General features: G+C 43.4%; 1 pseudogene; it reads left to right on the top strand.

Annotated features, from left to right (window-relative positions):
* Nucleotides 1-3,680: 3,680 nt before the first annotated feature.
* On the top strand, nucleotides 3,681-3,799 carry LOC140731283 (5S ribosomal RNA; annotated as a pseudogene).
* Nucleotides 3,800-19,309: the final 15,510 nt, after the last annotated feature.

Raw genomic sequence — 19,309 nt, 5'->3', positions numbered from 1 at the left:
CTTTTTGGAAAGGATAGCATTATAGTACATGTAAGTGTGTGTAATAGTACCCTTAAAGACTGAGTGTGCCATTGATACATTATTGTACAAGCCATTGATGTTTATTTGAGGGTTACTACCTTTAATAAAAATACTCTGTTTATAGGTTTTTTTATCTTTACACAAGCAGCAGCAAAAAGGTATTTACCGGCATACCAAGTACATTTGACAGATAGAGAACGTGGCAAACTGAAAACCGTTTCAACAGACAATAGACAGTAGGTGCAGGAGAAGGCCATTTGGCCCTTCTAGCCAGAACCACCATTCACTGTGATCATGGCTGATCATACACGATCAATACCCCGTTCCTACCCTCTCCCCATATCCCTTGACCCCACTATCTATAAGAGCTCTATCTAACTCTCTCTTGAATGCATCCAGAGACACAAAGCACAAAGCTGTGGGTGATTAGCTGCCTTATGTGAAGAATAATAATTTCAATGGAGGATGAAAGAGGAAATCAAATGAATTTTTCACAGTGTTGTTCAATGACACGGAGTAAGTAACATCAGGTAATAGAACACATTAAAAGTTCACTATAGAAATATGATAACAAGGTAATCCCAACGCTCTATAACTTATTGAAGTGACTGTTTTTATTGCCAAGTATGGACCAGTCACTGCTCTGCAGGGAGGATATAGCTGCTATTGAAAACATGCAGGAGATCACTGCAATGGCTGAGGTGATGGAGAGAGTGGTTTATGATGAGCAATTATTTAAATTGGACATTTTCTCTAGAGAAAAGAATGGTTCAGAGGCAATATGATTGCTGTTCTAGAATTCTGTAAGGTGCAAATATGTTCCGCACATTATTTCATCTCTTCAGGAAGATAGGGACGTGGACTGCTTTTGAATTAAATTCTATTCATCAGAAACAATATTCTCAGGGTGGAGGAGCAATATCTGGCTAGCCTCCAACCTGATGACATGAATATCAATTTCTCTTTCAGGTAAAAAAAAATTCCCTCCACCTTTCTTCTTCTTCTATTCCCCACTCTAGCCTCTTGCCTTTTACCTACCTATCACCTCCCTCTGATGGCCCTCATTCGAGCAGACTCAATGGGATTAATGGCTTAATTCTGTTCCTATATCTTATGGTCTTATTTTATGATACAAAAACCACACCCATTGATACAGCTTTCCCTCTGAATACACTGTCCATCCTTATCATTTGTAAGTGCATGAACAGGTCACAATGGACATGCCATCTATTTGATTTTTGAGATCTCAAGATGTTTCAAGGGGACGTCTGAGCTTAGCTACACATGTTTTCTACATGAAGTTCAGATGCTTGCCGCTTTCAAAGGACATAGGGACAGAGCAAGTCATGCCAACAACATCTTTGTTCTGTCTGTGTTGATTTGCAGATTGTTGGTGCCAGGACACAACAAGGGTGCAGCGAAGAACATATTATCTCATAGGGTCATTGTGAAATACGACCAGCTGAGTCTCTGCTATCCAGTGGCAATAATCCTAGATTAATCCTATTTTCACTCTCCCCACTTTCTCATCAACTTTGTTCTCCGGAAGGATCTGTAAACTCCACACACTCAGCACTCAAAGTCAGACTGCTCCCAGACCTCTGATATTAGGAAGCAATGGTTCTATTCACTCTGTGTGATCCAGCTTCACCCCCTCCAAGTCTGCTTGAGCAGCTTCTTCCTTCAGCCTCCTGCTGTTTTAAGAGTCTCATTAGATCCCCATGGCCCCTCACTGCAAATGGGATAGAAAGTCTAGTCTGTTTTAAGACCATATTGGTTTACCATGAATTAGGAACACATTCAAATCCTTACAGAGCCTTCTCTGGCAACCTCCTTAAAGAGTATCTAGCTTTGGCCCTTGAAGATCTCTGTGGTTCCTCTGGGGATTTAGCATTCCTTTCAGCAAAGCTTCATGGACATTTGCTGTCCCAAACAACCCGTGGTGCTGCCGATTGTAAGTTAGCAGCACTCTCCATTAACTAGAGGAGCGCAGGTGATGTTGGGCATATGCGCAACTGCAAGAGTTTTCGGTAAACACCGTTATTCATTGACTGACGATCTTGAATAGTCTGATGTTAGAACTTCTTTTAACAAAAGCTTGAAGGAGACACGTAGAAAGGAAAGCTGCAGATACTATCTGGAGCAACAAACAATCTGCCTGAGGGACTCTGAGGGTTAAGCATCATCTTTGGGGGTAAAGGAATTGTGTATGTTTGAGGTCAAAATCCAATTCCTTCCCCCCACACGGATGCTGCTCAACATGCTGAGCTTGTCCAGCAGATTGTTTGTTGGAGACACACGACACTAAATGCTAAAAAAAAATTGCTGCAAACAGATTCTGAGGCCAAAGGCCTGAATTTTATGCTGCACTCTTCACAATTTAAGAGTACATTGCAGCCAATGTCTCTGGAAGTGAAATCATCTTTGCAACGAAGGAGAGCCATGGCAACAAACATGCAAATCAACCTCCTGAAAACAGGAGCAAATAACGACGACTAGAGGATTGGAATACTTGTCATGTTGGTGAGGGACGTACTGTATGTTAAAAATATGAACAAATGACTTAGGAACAGTAAACCCTGTTCCGACCTGATCGTTAGCCAGGAAATCAAGATCTGTTTGTTTTCTTTTTCATAGAATCTTTCAAGTACACCGCAGAGACTGACCTTCTCTCTTCCGAGAAGTGGCATTGTCCATCATGGTTGTGTTTTGGTGCTCGCCACTTTGAAATGATCCCACAAACAGGTGGTTCAGAGTGCTGCAGCTGAGCCGTGGCTCATGCAATAGATCCATTCTCAAAAGAGAAACACAAGAAATGAGAACAGTCATGGGCCATTTTGCCCCCTCAGGCCTGCTTGCTCTGTTCAATTGGGTCACCTCTGATCCGACAGTCCTCACATCACTTTCCTGACTTTTCCACGTAACCCTTGATTCCTATAATGATTGGAAATCTATCTCAGCACTAGATCTTCCACACCCCCCAGCATTCTGCACTTATCCTATCTAATGACATAAAAATCCTACAGAATCAGTGTGAACACAGGAGATTCTGCAGATGCTGGAAATCCAGAGCAACACACAGAAAATGATGAAGGAACTCAGCAGGTCAGGCAGCATCTACGATAAGTCGACGCTTCAGACCGAGACCTTTCATTGGGACTGGAAAGGATGGGGGAAGGAACATTCTATAAGATCTGAGTAAAAAATGTCAAGTGTCAACACCAGAAGGAGACCTAGAATGTCCAAGCTGCTGCCTCTCCAAGGAGACGTTAGAGCCGCACGTCATCTGACACCATGTTGACGAGCAGCAGAGGTTTGTCTGGAGTCTTGATCTCAACTTCCTCTAAAACATTACAAATTTATCAGGTCAGTATCACCTTCTTGGTATGAGATCTCATTGTACTCAAAATGGCTACATTTGAGATGAGGCCGCACCCTCTACACTTCAGCTGTACTGTAGATTGTCTGCTGAGGAGTACCCAGAGACTGAGGGAGGTTTGTTAAGAACTTTCAGAGTCAGAATCAGTTGAATTTATTGTCATATGCACAAGAACATTGTATGCACAGGTGCAATGAGAAACATAGCACAGGCACATAAGGCACATAAGCAGCATTCATAAGAAAAAAAAACAGAAATTAAACATAAAGTTCCTGTCTTTGCAAACAGCCATACCAGCCTGAAAATGACCGATCTCGACTGATCGCAGAAGTTAAGCAGGCTCTGGCCTGGTTAGTACTTGGATGGGAGACCGCCTGGGAATACCAGGTGCTTTTTGTCTGACTTCTGGTTTAGGATGTCGCTGGTGAAGCACAGCGACTACTTGCTGGTAGCAAACAAAACTACTAGCTACTTTATTTTCTCAGAGATGATCACTGCACTCAACAGCCTATGATTTCCTTTTCAGAGTTGAGCTTTTGGAACGCGTGGGTGTCCAGGCATTTTTGCGGTGTGAACAGAAGTCTTGAAGGTGCAGGACAGTTGCAGTGTGGCGTGTACGGGCTGGATCAAGGAGGAGGGGCTTGGGCTTGAGAGTGGGGAATGACCCAATGTTCTGCCATTGTTGGAGCCGTCTTAGAGGTGATTTGATCCAGCAGAATCCAGGCAAGGCAGAGTCGAGGCAGCAGGGCTCAGTCTTGGGCCCAAGAGTGAGGAAAGACCAAAAGTTTGATCAATTTAAACATCAGGGCTGAAGTAGAAAGGTCAGGTACAAACTGAATTGAGGTGGCAGGGCCAGGGCCTGAGAACATATCAATGCGGCAGGGTCCAGGTCCAAGAACGAGGAATGACATGAGGCTTGGACGATTAAAGCACTGAGCCAGGTTGAAAAGGTGAGGGACAGGCCGGTTCAGCTTGCTGCTCCTCAAGGTTTACCTGTCTCTGTGCTGAACTGAGACCGTGGCCTACAACTAATGGGCTTCTGAATCAGCTGCAGTGATGGCTATTTTTGTGTCTGTGGACTCACTTTCCTGAATTTCAGTTCTGAATGTTAGTTGCTTACTTTTATTGCTTGCACTATTTATTTTTTTCTCTGCACTTTGGGTGTTTGAGGGTCTTTTTTAATGGGTTCTGTTGGGTTCCTTTGCTTTGCGGCCGCCTGCAGGCCTGAGTCGACATAGTAGTAGTAAGGAGATGAATCTCAAGGTTGTATATAGTGTACATTGATAATAAATGTACTTTATAGACAATAGACAATAGGTGCAGGAGTAGGCTGTTCGGCCCTTCAAGCTAGCACCACCCTTCAATGTGATCATGGCTGATCATCCACAATCAGTACCCCGTTCCTGCCTTCTCCCCATATCCCTTGACTCCACTATCTTTAAGAGCTCTATCTAACTCTTTCTTGAAAGCATCCAGAGAATTGGCCTCCACTGCATTCTGAGGCAGAGCATTCCATAGATCCACAACTCTCTGGGTGAAAAAGTGTTTCCTCAACTCTGTTCTAAATGGCCTACCCCTTATTCTTAAACTGTGGCCTTTGGTTCAGGACTCCCCCAACATCGGGAACATGTTTCCTGCCTCTAGCGTGTCCAATCCCTTAATAATCTTATATGTTTCAATCAGATCACCATATATATCATTTATATCATTTGTCTTTTCTTCTGCACACAAGAGACTGCAGATGATGGAATCTGGAGCAAAAAAAATCTCCTGGAGGAACTCAGAGGGTCAGGCAGCATCTGTGGAGGCAAAGTGAAGGATGACATTTGAAAGAGGACCCTGCAACAGGACAGAGGGGAATGGGGAGATAGCCAGTTTAAAGATGGTGTCTGTTCAGGCACGTGTTGGAACTGCTCAGCAAAGTAAATCAGGAAGTGTTAAAGTAATTGGGCAGATAACAACTGTTTAATAGGCCTGTCAATCACTTATTGGTGAAATCGTCACTCAGTTTATTGCAGGATTATTAGACACTGTTCAGATCTTTATTTACGGTGAACAATGCAGCCAGTAACAACACTCACTCTTTGTCATGTGCAGCACAGATCATGGGAAGTCAATTCCCTTTGCAATGCCTCTGGGTTCAGGAACACTCAATTTACACAGGCACAAGACTCAGAAACAATTTGGCTGAGTGGCTGCATGTTTGCTTCCAAGTGTCTTTTGCTGCCTCTACCTCAACCTCGGAATCTAATTCACTCGTTTTAGACCTTCCTTAAAACTCACACCTTTGCCAGAGCCATCAGACATCTCTTTGGCTCATCAGCCATTAATGTTCGATGAGACCCCTGTGCAATCTATTGAACTCAGAATCGTAGACAGCTACAGTAAAGGACGGGGCAATTTGGATGTCCACACCAACTATCTGACCGAGTAATATTTTGTTTCCATCCTGTGGCCCCTTCTCCATAACCTTGCAAATTGTTCTTCACCAATTCCTTTTTGAAGGAGACAATGAAACCAGCCTGCACCACCAGTGCAAGCAGCCCATTCCCCATTTTGCTGTTAATTTTCTTCTTTATTATATATCTGAGACCTTAGGTTCTTAATTCCACCCCCAATCTGCAGTCCTTTTGGGTCTCCAAACCATCTACTCAGGCAATCACAGATCTCTCTACACAAGGGCTTTTCATCACATTAATCACTTTGTTAAAAAATTAGTGTTCTTGAAAGATGTGTTTCACATAGTGTGATGGTGCTTCTGCAATTCAATACCTCAAGGAAAATCACTAAGATTTAACGTAAGATACTCAGAGCTGGGGGAGAAAGAAGATTGCAGATTCTGATTTTGACTTAGTTTACAAATTGAGCAATAGACACAAATTGGGATATTTTTTCTTTCTAAAACAGCATTTCATTGAAGGGGTTTCATTGTCCCCTTGTGGAGGACTTACTGTCTGAGTGGTCTTGTGGGAGCTTTCAACAGCAGAAGGGTCTTCACTTAACTTCTCATTTGCAAGATGATGCCTCCAGCAGTCCCTCTTCGCATTAGAGCTTCACCTCTAAATAACATACTCAAGTCTCTGGAGTGGGACTTGAAACCACAGTTATCTCACTGAGACAGCTGGCTCAGAGTCAATCCTGTGGGAACTTCATCAACACATTTTCAACTTCTCAATATCCACAGCCACAGTTGTCTGCAGACATCCTCCCTGCACCTCAAGAAAATGCAGCTTATTGAATAGCTTCTCCTTTTTAAATCAGATATCTCCCCTGTCCCTTTAGTGCCCTACATGATGGAACATTTCTGCTAGATGACAAGTGGTTGAAAGATAGCATGCTGCCATCAAGTGTATCATCTTTACAATGCATAAACTTAGACACAAATTCATTGCATTTCTCACCTCTGATCTCCTTCAGCCAAGAACCATTGAATTTCCTCTCCAATGCTCGAGCACTGTCCTGTTCCCTGTCCCCACTACCTCATCAGTGGCATCACCCCTCGCCCCTGCATTCTCCTCCCAACATTTCTACTTCATTAATTACCTTCAAAGTCATTCTGAAACTCCTCCTCATTGTATTCCAACTGCTAAACATAGAAACATAGAAAACCTACAGCACAATACAGGCCCTTCGGCCCTCAAAGCTGTGCCGAACATGTTCTTACCTTAGAAATTACCTAGGGTTACCCATAGCCCTCTATTTTTCTAAGCTCCAGTACCTATCCAGCAGCCCCTTAAAAGACCCTATCGTATCCGCCTCCACCACTGTCACCATGCACTCACCACTCTGCATAAAAAACTTACCCCTGACATCACCTCTGTATCTACTTCCAAGCACTTTAAAACTGTGCCCTTTCATGCTAGCCAATTCAGCCCTGGGGAAAAGCCTCCGACTATCCACACGATCAATGCCTCCCATCATCTTATACACCTCTATCCGGTCATCTCTCATCCTCTGTCGCTCCAAGGAGAAAAGGCCAAGTTCACTCAACCTATTCTCATAAGGCACGCTCCCCAATCCAGGCAACATCCTTGTAAATCTCCTCTGCACCCTTACTATGGTTTCCACATCCTTCCTGTAGTGAGGCAACCAGAACTGAGCACAGTACTCCAAGTGGGGTCTGACCAGGGTCCTATGTAGCTGTAACATTACCTCTTGGCTCCTAAACTCAATCACTCGATTGATGAAGGCCATTGCACTTTATGCCTTCTTAACCACAGAGCCAACCTGCACAGCAGCTTTGAGTGTCCTGTGGACTTGGACCACATACTTGGATCCTTCACACTGCCAAGAGTCTTACCATTAATACTATATTCTGCCATCATATTTGACCTACCAAAATGAACCACCTCACACTTTTCTGGGTTGAACTCCAGCCGCCACTTCTGAGCCCAGTTTAACATTCTATCAATGTCCCGCTATAACCTCTGACAGCCCTCCACACTATCCACAGCACCCCCAACCTCGGTGTCGTCAGAAAACTTACTAACCCATCCCTCCACTTTTGCCTCCCTCCCTGTCCTTTCTGAAACATCTAAAGACTGGCACTCGAAGTAACCATACCTGCCCCTGAGCCGACCAAGTCTCTGTAATGGCCTCAACATCATCGCTCCAAGTACTGATCCATGCTCTAAGCTCATCCACTTTGTTAATAATACTCCTTGCATTAAAATAGGCTCATATCAAACCATCGGACTGAGTGTGTCCCTTCTCTATCACCAGCCTATCCTCCCTTTCGCACTGTCTCCAAGCTTTCTCTATTTGTGAGCCAACCTCCTCTTCCTCTGTCTCTTCAGTTCGGTACTCACCCCCCAGCAATTCTAGTTTAAACTCTCCCCGATAACCTTAGCAAACCTCCCTGCCAGGATATTGGTTCTCTTAGGATTCAAGTGCAACCCGTCCTTTTTGTACAGGTCACACCTCCCCCAAAAGAGGTCCCAATGATCCAGAAATCTGAATCCCTAACCCCTGCTCCAATCCCTCAGCCCTGCATTTATCCGCCACTGCATTCTATTCCTATACTCACTGTCACGTGGCACAGGCAGTAATCCCGAGATTACTACCTTTGTGATCATGCTTCTCAACTTCCTCCCTAACTCCCTGTAGTCTGCTTTCAGGACCTCTTCCCTTTTCCTACCTATGTCGTTGATGCCAATATGTACCACAACCTCTGGCTGTTTTCCTTCCCACTTCAGGATGTCGTGGACGTGATCAGAAACATCCCGGACCCTGGCACCTGGGAGGCAAACTGCCATCCACGTTTCTTTCCTGTGTCCACAGAATCGCCTGTCTGACCCCCTAACTATAGAGTCCCCTATCACTGCTGCCATCCTCTTCCTTTCCCCACCCTTCTGAGCCACAGGGCCAGACTCTGTGCCAGCGGTGCAGCCACTGTTAATTCCCCCAGTTTGGCCCCCTCCCACAACAGTACTCAAGTAGGAGTACTTATTCTTAAGGGGGAACAGCCATTGAATTACTCTCTAGCATTTGACTCCTGCCCTTCCCTCTCCTGCCTGTTACCCACTTAACTGTTTCCTGAGGCCCCAGTGTGACTACCTGCCTATAGCTCCTATCTATCACCTCCTCACTCTCCCTGACCAGACAAAGGTCATCGAGCTGCATCTCCAGTTCCCTAACGCGGTCCCTAAGGAGCTGCAGCTCGACGCACCTGCTAAAATGATCACTATCCTCTTCCCAGCTACCTCATTCAAAGCACCCCCAGGTATGCTGGCTCCAACATCTGGAAGGACAAGGTCTCAGATATGTGGGAAGACTATCTCCAAATTACCTCCTAAATGCTCATTCCCTTATCACTGCCCAGTGAGCTCCTGCTGGGATATCTCCATGGGTTTTACAGCTTTAATGTCTCTGGGAATGGACTTCACCGTGCCAGCAACCTCGATCCCACACCTCAGTCATAGTCCAAGCTTGTGAGTGGACGGTGACCACCTGAGTGAGCCAATAGGTGGTGCGGCCTGTGGTAATCCTGCAGTCCGGGTGTTGCCTGAGTGGAGTTTACTCCTTCTCCCAGTCACCATATGGCTTTCTCCAGGTGCCCCAACATCCCAAAGACACGTGGGTTTGCGAGTTAATTGTCCGCTGTAACAAGTGTTAGAATCTGGAGCAAATTAGTAGGAATGTTGGAGAATAAACCTCTGGAGTGTCCTGGAGTTGGAGGCGTGTGAGGGAGCGATGGTAGGAAGAGGGCTTCTCTTGTGTTCCGGTGCAGTTTTGCTCTGATGTTGCTGTTGTTGTTTCTGCTGCTTGCGTTGTTTCGCTGAACACCGTGTGCTCGCTGTGTCGGCAGTAGAGTGTGTGGTGACACCCGGAGGCTGTCCTCCATACGTCCTTGGATGTGGTTGCTGTTAACGTAAACGATGCATTTCGCTGTGTGTTTTGATTTACATGTGATGAGTAAATCCGAATTCGAATCGAGTGGGATTATTGTGGGCTGATGGTAAATGGTTGGCATGGATGGACTAGATGGCTCCATTATCCTATAATTAAGCAGCACTGTTTAGATTTATAAACACACACACTCCAGCAAATGTCAGACCATTTAGGACCAGCGGAGAGGAATCTAAGTTTAGTGACTTCGACTATAATCCAATAGAAAGGAATCTTTATCACATCAACATCACAATGGGTTGACAGGATGAGCAAAGCAACTACTGACTGATGTCCCTTCACCACTTATCAGCGAACCTATCAGCTTTGCAATGTCAATTTATAAATGATCAGCATTTTTCAACACTAACATTTGCTCTTGATGCAGTAACCTCTTTTGGGCGAGCTATCTCGATCAGTTCAATCAGGCTCAAGAGTCTCATGTGCCCATGGGAACTGATTATACATTCACAGGTAGCTCAAGGAATTGTGATTGCAATGCAGCTTCATTTCACAATAACATGCCAGGCTGGTTCATGCTCGCACTCATCCCTGTTATAATTAAGTACAAGTGCACCAGAAACAATCTTCACAAAGATAATTAACCAGAAGGCTGCAGAAAGACTCCAGTTGACCTTTGATGGAATTTTATTCATTACACTTGTAAGCAAATTCTCATAGATGTTCGCTGTTACGCTTATTACCATTTGATCACTGTGGGATGTCTGTACTCTACGGATTCCTATTACCCAGAAAATCCAATTGCAGCGTGGAGACAAACACACACGAGAAACAACATGCCTCTCTTTACTTAAGAGCTCCTCACACACTGTGCCTCTGCAATTTTCTATAAATACTGTTGAGTCCAGAGAGCGGCTTGTCACATGACACAATCCTTAAAGCAGCAATTATTATTCACAGCCATTATTACATTTCCACAACCCACAAATAAACAGAACAGTTGGCTCACAGGTAGAGTCCACAATTAACATACTTTGTGCCAGAATAGGAGGTTGATTAACGACTCTGGAAGGCAGTAGCCGATGCCTGTGTTTTTGCTGATTAACGATATTCTTCAATAGTCATTCAAAGTTCAAAGTAAATGTATTATCGAAGTATATATATGTCACCATATACTACCCTGAGATTTATTTTCTTGCGGGCATTCACAGTAGGTGCAAAGGAACAAAATAGAGTCAATGAAAAACTACACACAAAGACAACCAACCAACCAATGTGCAAAATATGACAAATTGTGCAAATGCAAAAAGAAAAAGCAAAATAGTAAATAAATAACATTGCGACCGTGAGTTGTAGGGTCTTTGAAAGTGGGTTCATTGGTTATGGAATCAGTTCAGTGTTAAGGTGAGTGAAGCTTTCCATTCAGGTCCATGTTCATTCACAGTGTATTTCCTCATCCAACTGTTACAGATGATTCTGCATATGAGTTTTATTTGATACACAGTAAGTACAGCCAGTTTTTATAAGCCCAGTCAGAGGCACAAATCAAGTTTATTAATTATATTTTTTAGTTGCAAGTCCAAACAAATTTGTTTTTGCTTCTGTTTTGCATGTTCTGATCCAATTTCCCCTTTGAGTGGATGTAAAGGATCAGATGGCACTATTACAAACAGAAGAATTCTCCAAAGTGTTATTCTTCAGGTACATAGAGCTGACAGGAATCAGTGATTTGACAGTCTAAATGCAGCTCCTTGAATTCTCTTGAGGGACCTTGGCTACTGTGTTCACCAAAATAGTGGCAACACTTTAAATACTAATTGCATGCATTATAGACCGAGAACGTGAAAGGCACTATGTAAATGAAGAAGCAAACTTTCTTTAATGTATGGCCCTGAGTGAGTTACAAGTTGGGATCGAACTCAGTTGGGATTTAGGTAGATTAAATATTGAACAAGTGATTCCTGAGAGTGGGTTGCAGGAAGGAATCTAATCAAGAGGGTCTTTTAAATTATATCACAGGTAAGCCCTTCTTAATATAACTGATAGTAACTGGTGTCTGTCCAGATGAAGGGTCTCAACTCAACTCTCAACTGTCCATTTCCCTCCACATACATATGTTGCCTAAATTTCTGAGTTCCTCCAGCAGCTTTTTTGTTGCTCCAGATATGAGCATTTGCAGTCACTTCTGTCCTCTTAACTCTTGGAGGAAAGATTTGATCTATTGTGATTCCGGCAAGGAAAAAGTTACTTTTCAGACAGTGGGTTATGCAAGGGTTACTGCTTACACTCTCCTGTCAGAGGGGCTCCACTCCGTAACCTCGACCTCTAATCACTCAAAATCAAAACACCTTCCACTCACTGAATGTACGGGTGATGATGGATCATCAAGAGCCGTTCTCTATGGTCAATGAAATGTATGCAGGCAATACCCATGATTCATTCATCTCCTTCCTAGTTTCTCTTTGTCATTGATTGCCTTCATTGTATGTAGAGCTGTTCTTTTCGCTTGCTGCAGAGTGTGTCTTTCAGAGCTTACACAGGGGCTTTGGTTTTCAGGAGGTGGCCAATAAGGTTCCACATAAAAAACTTACCTATAAGATAAGGAGGTATTGCATTTGTAAATGTAGGGGATTGGTTAATCGATAGAAAGCAGAGTCGGGTGCATTCAGAAACATAGAAAACCTACAGCACAATACAGGCCCTCCAGCCCACAAAGTTGTGCCGAACATGTCCCTACCTTAGAAATTACTAGGCTTACCTATAGCCCTCTATTTTTCTAAGCTCCATGTACTTATCCAAAAGTCTCTTAAAAGACCCTATCGTATCCGCCTCCACCATTGTTGCCGGCAGCCCATTCCACGCATTCACCACTCTCTGCATAAAAAACTTACCCCTCACATCTCCTCTGTACCTACTCCCCAGCACCTTAAACCTGTGTCCTCTTGTGGCAACCATTTCAGCCCTGGGAAAAAACCTCTGACTATCCACACGATCAGTGCCTCTCATCATTTTATCCAGATGTTTGTTTTAGATTTCCAGAATCCATGTACTGTACATATCAAGAAAAGTGTATTCTATCTGATAAGGCTAGAATTTATTCTACAAGGTAACTTTCATTGTAATTTTCACATCACTAACAAATGTACAAATATAATTACTAAAATATTTACCCTTACATCTACTGTAGACAATACCAGTTAATTTGCTACTAACATATTGGAGACACTAATGATAACAATCACAAAGCAATTCATCGCACTTGATGTTGTTACCAAGGGAACAAATGGACAAGCCCCATTGGTTTCCAGAGTAGATTATTCAACAGCTCTCTTTCCATCACTTACTTTCTGGTGTTTGGTTATCTGAGTTGTTTTATCAAATTAGCTGGACTTCTGACCCCAATCCCGAGCCTGAGAATGTGTGGAAGATCTCCCTCTGGGTGAAAGCAGACAGTTGGCTTTATCACCTTCTCACAGCACCTGGAACCCTCTTGCACTGACTAGACATTGCCGACATAAGCTCACTTTCACAACACCCTATCCTGATTTACGTTTGCTGGAAGTGTTAGTCTAACATCCAATTTGTGCCTTACCTGAACCAAATTTCCAAGATGTCCAAAAGTAGAAGGTTATTTGCTACTTGAAACCAGAAATCCCTCAGCTCAGTAGGCCAGGAAACACAAGAAGTGTCTAGCACAAATGTTAACTGGGTTTTTTTTAAGTTTATATGCATAGGATTATAATGTTCCAGTGATCTGAAATATTGATTTCTAGTTCTCAGTAAAACCAATCCAGTAAAGCCAGTCTGATGATGAATGGATTATAACCGATCACATCTAGAATAAGGAACAATGTAGAAATGTGCCCCGTGACTGAACAAAGAACAGTGTGGCAAAGGTTTATTAAACAGAAGTTATTGCTTGCAATTATTTAAAAAATCTTTTTATTGACATACAGCATACAATAGGCCCTTCTGGCCCTTTGAGCCACGCCACCCACTAATCCCCGATTTAACTCTAGCTTAGTCACAGGACAATTTAGAATGACCAATTAGCCTACTAACTGGTACACCTTTGGACTGTGGGAGGAAACCGGAGCACTGGGAGGAAACCCACGCAGTCAGGTGGAGAACGTACCCACTCCTTACAGGTAGCTGCAGGAATTGAACCCGGGTCACTGGAACTGTAAAGCACTGTGCTAACCACTAGGATATTGTGCCACCCAGTTAGGGTATAATGGTAAAATGTTAGCATTGATTAAAATCACCCCACGTTCAGGAAGACTAATAAAGACTGAACAAATTGTATCACTGCCAGCAATTTCCTGGGACATCAGCAATGGCTCACTATTTACTCATACCCATGTGAAAATATCCTACAGCACCATCGTAGTGATGACCCGCTCCTGTTAGACCGTTTGAGGTAACTTATTTTTTTATTTTTTCTTACTTCTCTTTTAATATTTGTGTATCTGTGCACTTGTAATGCTACTGTGACACTGTAATTACATTTGGGATCAATAAAGTATCTATCTATCTATCTATCCTAGATGAATAGGGGTCTCTAGACCATGCTTCAGGAGATCCCGTCACTCCACCTTCCCCTGGATTTTGTTCCCAGACTCAGCCGCATATGAAACCACCCACCCCTGGCAGGTTCACACTCAGCTTCACTATGACATCTATGATTCATGAATCACATGCTCAGACTGCAAGAGTGATACATGAGTAAACACCCAGCTTAATACTATTATCACACAGAAGCAAAGACAGCTCCAAATCTGGGCCTTCCCTACGTACAAACAAAACCTGTATTTATACATCTCCATATAAACTCCACTCCTTTATTGGCATTCTTCAGTATGTGTTCTTTTGATTTAGGACATTCCTGCACCCAAACACCTTTGTATTTTGACTATTCCTAAATACGTGTATTGCAATTAGAAACATAGAAAACCTACAGCACAATACAGACCCTTCGGCCCACAATGCTGCGCCGAATATGTACTTATTTTAGAAATTACCTAGGGTTACCCATAGCCCTCTGTTTTTCTGAGCTCCATGTACCTATCCAGGAGTCTCTTAAAAGACCCTATCGCATCTGCTTCCATCACAGTTGCCAGCAGCCCATTCCACGCACTCTGTATAGGCTTGGAACATGGACAGTTCCACAAAGCCAACAAAAAGGCAGGCATAACTGGGACCCATGCGGGTGCCCATGGCTACACCTTTGGTTTGGAGGAAGTGGGAGGAGCCAAAGGAGAAATTATTGAGAGTAAGAACTAATTCCGCTAGATAGAGGAGAGTGGTGGTAGAGGGGAATTGGTTAAGTCTGGAATCCAAAAAAAGCGGAGAGCTTTGAGACCGTCCAGGTGGGGGATGGAGGTATATAGGGACTGGATGTCCATGGTGAAAATAAGGCGGTGGGGGCCAGGGAACTTAAAATCATTGAAAATATTCAAAGCGTGAGAAGTGTCACGAACATAGGTGGGAAGAGATTGAACAAGGGGGGGATAAAACAGTGTCAAGGTATGTAGAAATGGGTTCGGTGGGGCAGGAGCAAGCTGAGACAATGGGACTACCTGGACAGGCAGGTTTGTGGATCTTGGGTAGGAGGTAGAAACGGGAAGTGTGGGGTGTGGGAACTATGAGGTTGGTAGCAGTGGATGGGAGATCCCCAGAGCTGATAAGGTTGGTGATGATATTGGAGACAGTGGCCTGGTGCTCCTTAGTGGGGTCATGATCAAGGGGTAAATAAGAGGAGGTATCAGAGAGTTGTCGCTGTGCCTCGGCCAGGTAGAGGTCAGTACGCCAGACTACAACAGCTCTGCCCTTATCAGTGGGTTTTATAGTAAGGTTGGGATTGGTGCAGAGAGCAGAGTGAGGTTGGGATTAGAACACGATGTGGTGAAGTTAAGACAGTTGATGTCCCGTCGGCAATTAGCAATAAAGAGATCCAGAGCAGGCAGAAGACCAGTGTGGGGTGTCCATGAAGAGGAGAAGGGTTGAAGATGGGAGAAGGGGTCATTGGTAGGAGAGTCCTTGCCAAAGAAGTAAGCTCGGAGACGGAGCCGGTGGAAGAAGAGTTCAGTGTCATGGCGTACGCGGAACTCGCTGAGGTGTGGGCAAAGGGGGACATTTGCCCATCACTCTGCCTGTTCTCCATCTCCCTCTGGTGCTCCCCTCCCCCTTTCTTACTCCCAAGGCCTCCCATCCCATGATCCTTTCCCTTCTCCAACTCTGTATCCCTTTTGCCAATCACCTTTCCGGCTCTCAACTTCACCCCACCCGCTCCGGTCTTCTCCTATCATTTCGCATTTTCCCCTCCCCCTCCTACTTTCAAATCTCTTACTATCTTTCCTTTCAGTTAGTCCTGATGAAGGGTCCCGGCCCGAAACGTCGACAGCGCTTCTCCCTATAGATGCTGCCTGACCTGCTGCGTTCCACCAGCATTTTGTGTGTGTTGCTTAATTTCCAGCATCTGCAGATTTCCTTGTGTTTGCTTTGGACACTACCTCACTTTTTTAAATACACAGTCTTTCTGTTTTTGCACATTAAAAAAAAATCTATTCAATATATATAATTGACTTGTTTATTTATTATGTTTTATTTTATTTATTATTATTTTCTCTCTGCAAGATTATGTACTGCATTGAACTGCTGCTGCTAAGTTAACAAATTTCACATCACTTGCCGGTGATAATAAACCTGATTCTGATTCTATATACTGTATGTGAAGGTATCCAATTGAACATAGGCCAAATCTATAGGCTATTCATGCAACATACATAGCTGTTGTATACGATGACACACCGGTGCAAACTCTCCCCGCTCCTGTGACACAGGTTTGATCCAGGAGTTTGCACCTTTTTAGGAAATAATGCATTTTAGGAGTGATGTAAAGCCTTTGGAGAGGGTGCAGAAAGAATTCACAAAGTAATTCCAGGGATGAGAGCCAGGTGGATAGACTAGAGAAACTGGAGTTGTTCTCCTGGACTAGATTATGTTTGTAGAGGGTGTGATGCCATTGGGTAAAACCATGCAGGGAGTAGACAGGATAGGCAGAGAGAAATAGCTGATGGGTCAAGATCTAGAGGACGCGAAGCTGAAGTGAGTTGTAAAAGAACAAGAGGGAAATTGTTTTACACACAATGCGCATAGGGTCTGGAATGTATGGACAGGGGCAATAATGGAGGTTTCTGTTATGTATTTAATATTTCAGGAATATTTGAGTAATATTGTAAATAGAGTATTCTTCTTCATTTAAATAATTCATTATGGGCTATATGTAAAATAAGTGAATTGCATATGTCATGACACTGCCATGTGAAATGTGGATGCCTTGCTTAAAGTAAAGAGCAAACTCAGTCTCGCATTTCCTGGGCTCCTATATTTTCTTTAAAGTAATTTTATGTTTTGCAGTTACAAAACACAACGGTGGCAACAAGGTTTTTAAAAAAACAAACCCAGAATGACTACCTAGATATTGAAGCGCAGTGAGATGTTCAATTTAAAAAACAGTGCAGCAAGCCAGGGAATTAAAAAAAACAGCACAGCGCATGTTCTTCAGAAGGGAAGAGAGGATCGAGTTTAAAAGAAAGGCAGAATAAAGAAAAAGTCACGGGTTTATAAACAGTGAGTACAGGGTGATAACAATTATATAAAAAAAGCAAAAATGGCTGGCTACATTGGAAAATTTGACACATTTGATTACACAACAGACAACTGCATTTTGTATATTGAGCAAATTGAATAGTATTTTAAAGTAAATGGAATAGACGATGAGAAGCGAGTGCCAATTTTGCCGAGTGCATTGGATTTAAGGGCATACAGTTTACTTCAAAATTTAATTGCTTCAGCCAACCAGCTGACACGAACTTTGCTGTTACTGTGAAAGTAGTGCAGGAAAATTTAGAACCAAAACCATTGTTGATTGCAGAATGCTTTAGGTCTCAAAAGCAGGATGAAAAGGTTGGGGAGTCCATTTCGGTATATGTAGCTGAACTGAAGAAGCTGTCTGAGCATTGTCAGTTCAGTGATGGCCTTAATGATGCACTGAGAGATCATTTAGGTTGAGGGATCTTACAAGAAAGCATTCAGAAAGTGCTCCGGTGAGCAGTTGAAATAACTGTATCAATGGAAACTGCAGAGAGAGACGCAACTGGGATGCAGTCAGGAGTGAAATTGCAATGTCTAAACAGAAAGCTGCCTGGCTGAACAAACTGTATTACTGTTATGGCAGGGCTCAGACTCACCAGACCAAATGCAGGTTTAAATGGGAAACTGGCAGAAAATGCACCAAAATTAGGACACATACAAAGAGTATGTGGGGCAGATAATAATAAATGGACTGCACAGGGAAGAGAAAAAGACAAAAGGTCAAAAAGAGCTCTAAGTTGTGCATGATTGATAAAAAAAATCTGATAACAATGAGTATGACACAGAAAACTAACAACAGACAAGCAATATGGCTTACACCAGAAGTGAACAGCAAATTAATAAAAATGCAATTGGACACTGGCTCAGCTGTTTCAGTCATTCCACAAAAATGAGTTTGAACGGCATTTCAAAGATACTAAAGCCTGCAGGTATCTAACTCAGAACTTATACTGGATAAAAGATAACTCCTGTGGAAATGACATTTGTATCAGTGAAATACAACAACCAACAAGCCACATTCACCTTGTATGTGGTAAAACCAGGAGGGCCAGCACTGTGAGGGCATGATTGGCTGAGACAAAAACAATTTGATTGGAGGTCCATCCACCATTTACATGCCACATTCCCGGTAATCAAATCAACTGAAAGCAATTTTAAAAAGGTACTGGACAATACCACAACTGTCTCCATGCTCTACACCACAAATCACTGTCCAGCGAAGGCCAAACAGGTGTTGGTGCCAACCTCTGTGCCGCTGGCAGGGAAGCATATTGGACCAAGGAAGGCCCATGCTGCACCGAGGAATCAAGAAAGCAGTGGTCTGACTACAGAAGTTTTTGTAGGCAACATATCTGAGAAAGCTTCCGATATGTTAATCAGGCAGTTACTTGTACAATGTGGCTGGGTTTTAAGCTAGAAGAGAATTCAAAGAGCTTCAGGAAAGTTGAAAGTATTCAGATTTTGTTAGTATAAAGAACCAGAATCTACTCTGTGTGCATTAAGGCTATTGCTTATAACTTCATAACTTATAATTCATTGCTTATAAAATCAAGGTGAGAAGACTGCAACTAGCGGGGCACTGTCTACGCCACCCTGAGCTATCTGCCAGCCTAGTCATCACATGGGAGTCCAAGCATGGGAGGATGAACCCTGGACGCCCTCCCAAGACTATGGTCAACACGCTCCTGGAAGATGGCGGTGCAGCTAATGCAGATGAACTGAACACACTGATGAGGGAGAGGGAGGAGTGGAGAGTTGTCATTGTGACCGATGCCGGCACCCTAGGCCCGAGTCACGTAGTAGTAGTAGTAGTTATAACTTCAAGTGGGAGACAAAAGGTTGCTTGTAAAAGTAGCTGCAAAGACTAAAACCGAGCTGAATAAATGGAAGGCCAAAAAGGAGTCA

Source organism: Hemitrygon akajei, chromosome 7, assembly GCF_048418815.1.
Source record: "Hemitrygon akajei chromosome 7, sHemAka1.3, whole genome shotgun sequence".
Lineage (NCBI taxonomy): Eukaryota > Metazoa > Chordata > Chondrichthyes > Myliobatiformes > Dasyatidae > Hemitrygon > Hemitrygon akajei.
Note: the sequence above shows the minus strand (reverse complement) of the source record. Positions and strands in the feature narration are given on the sequence as shown.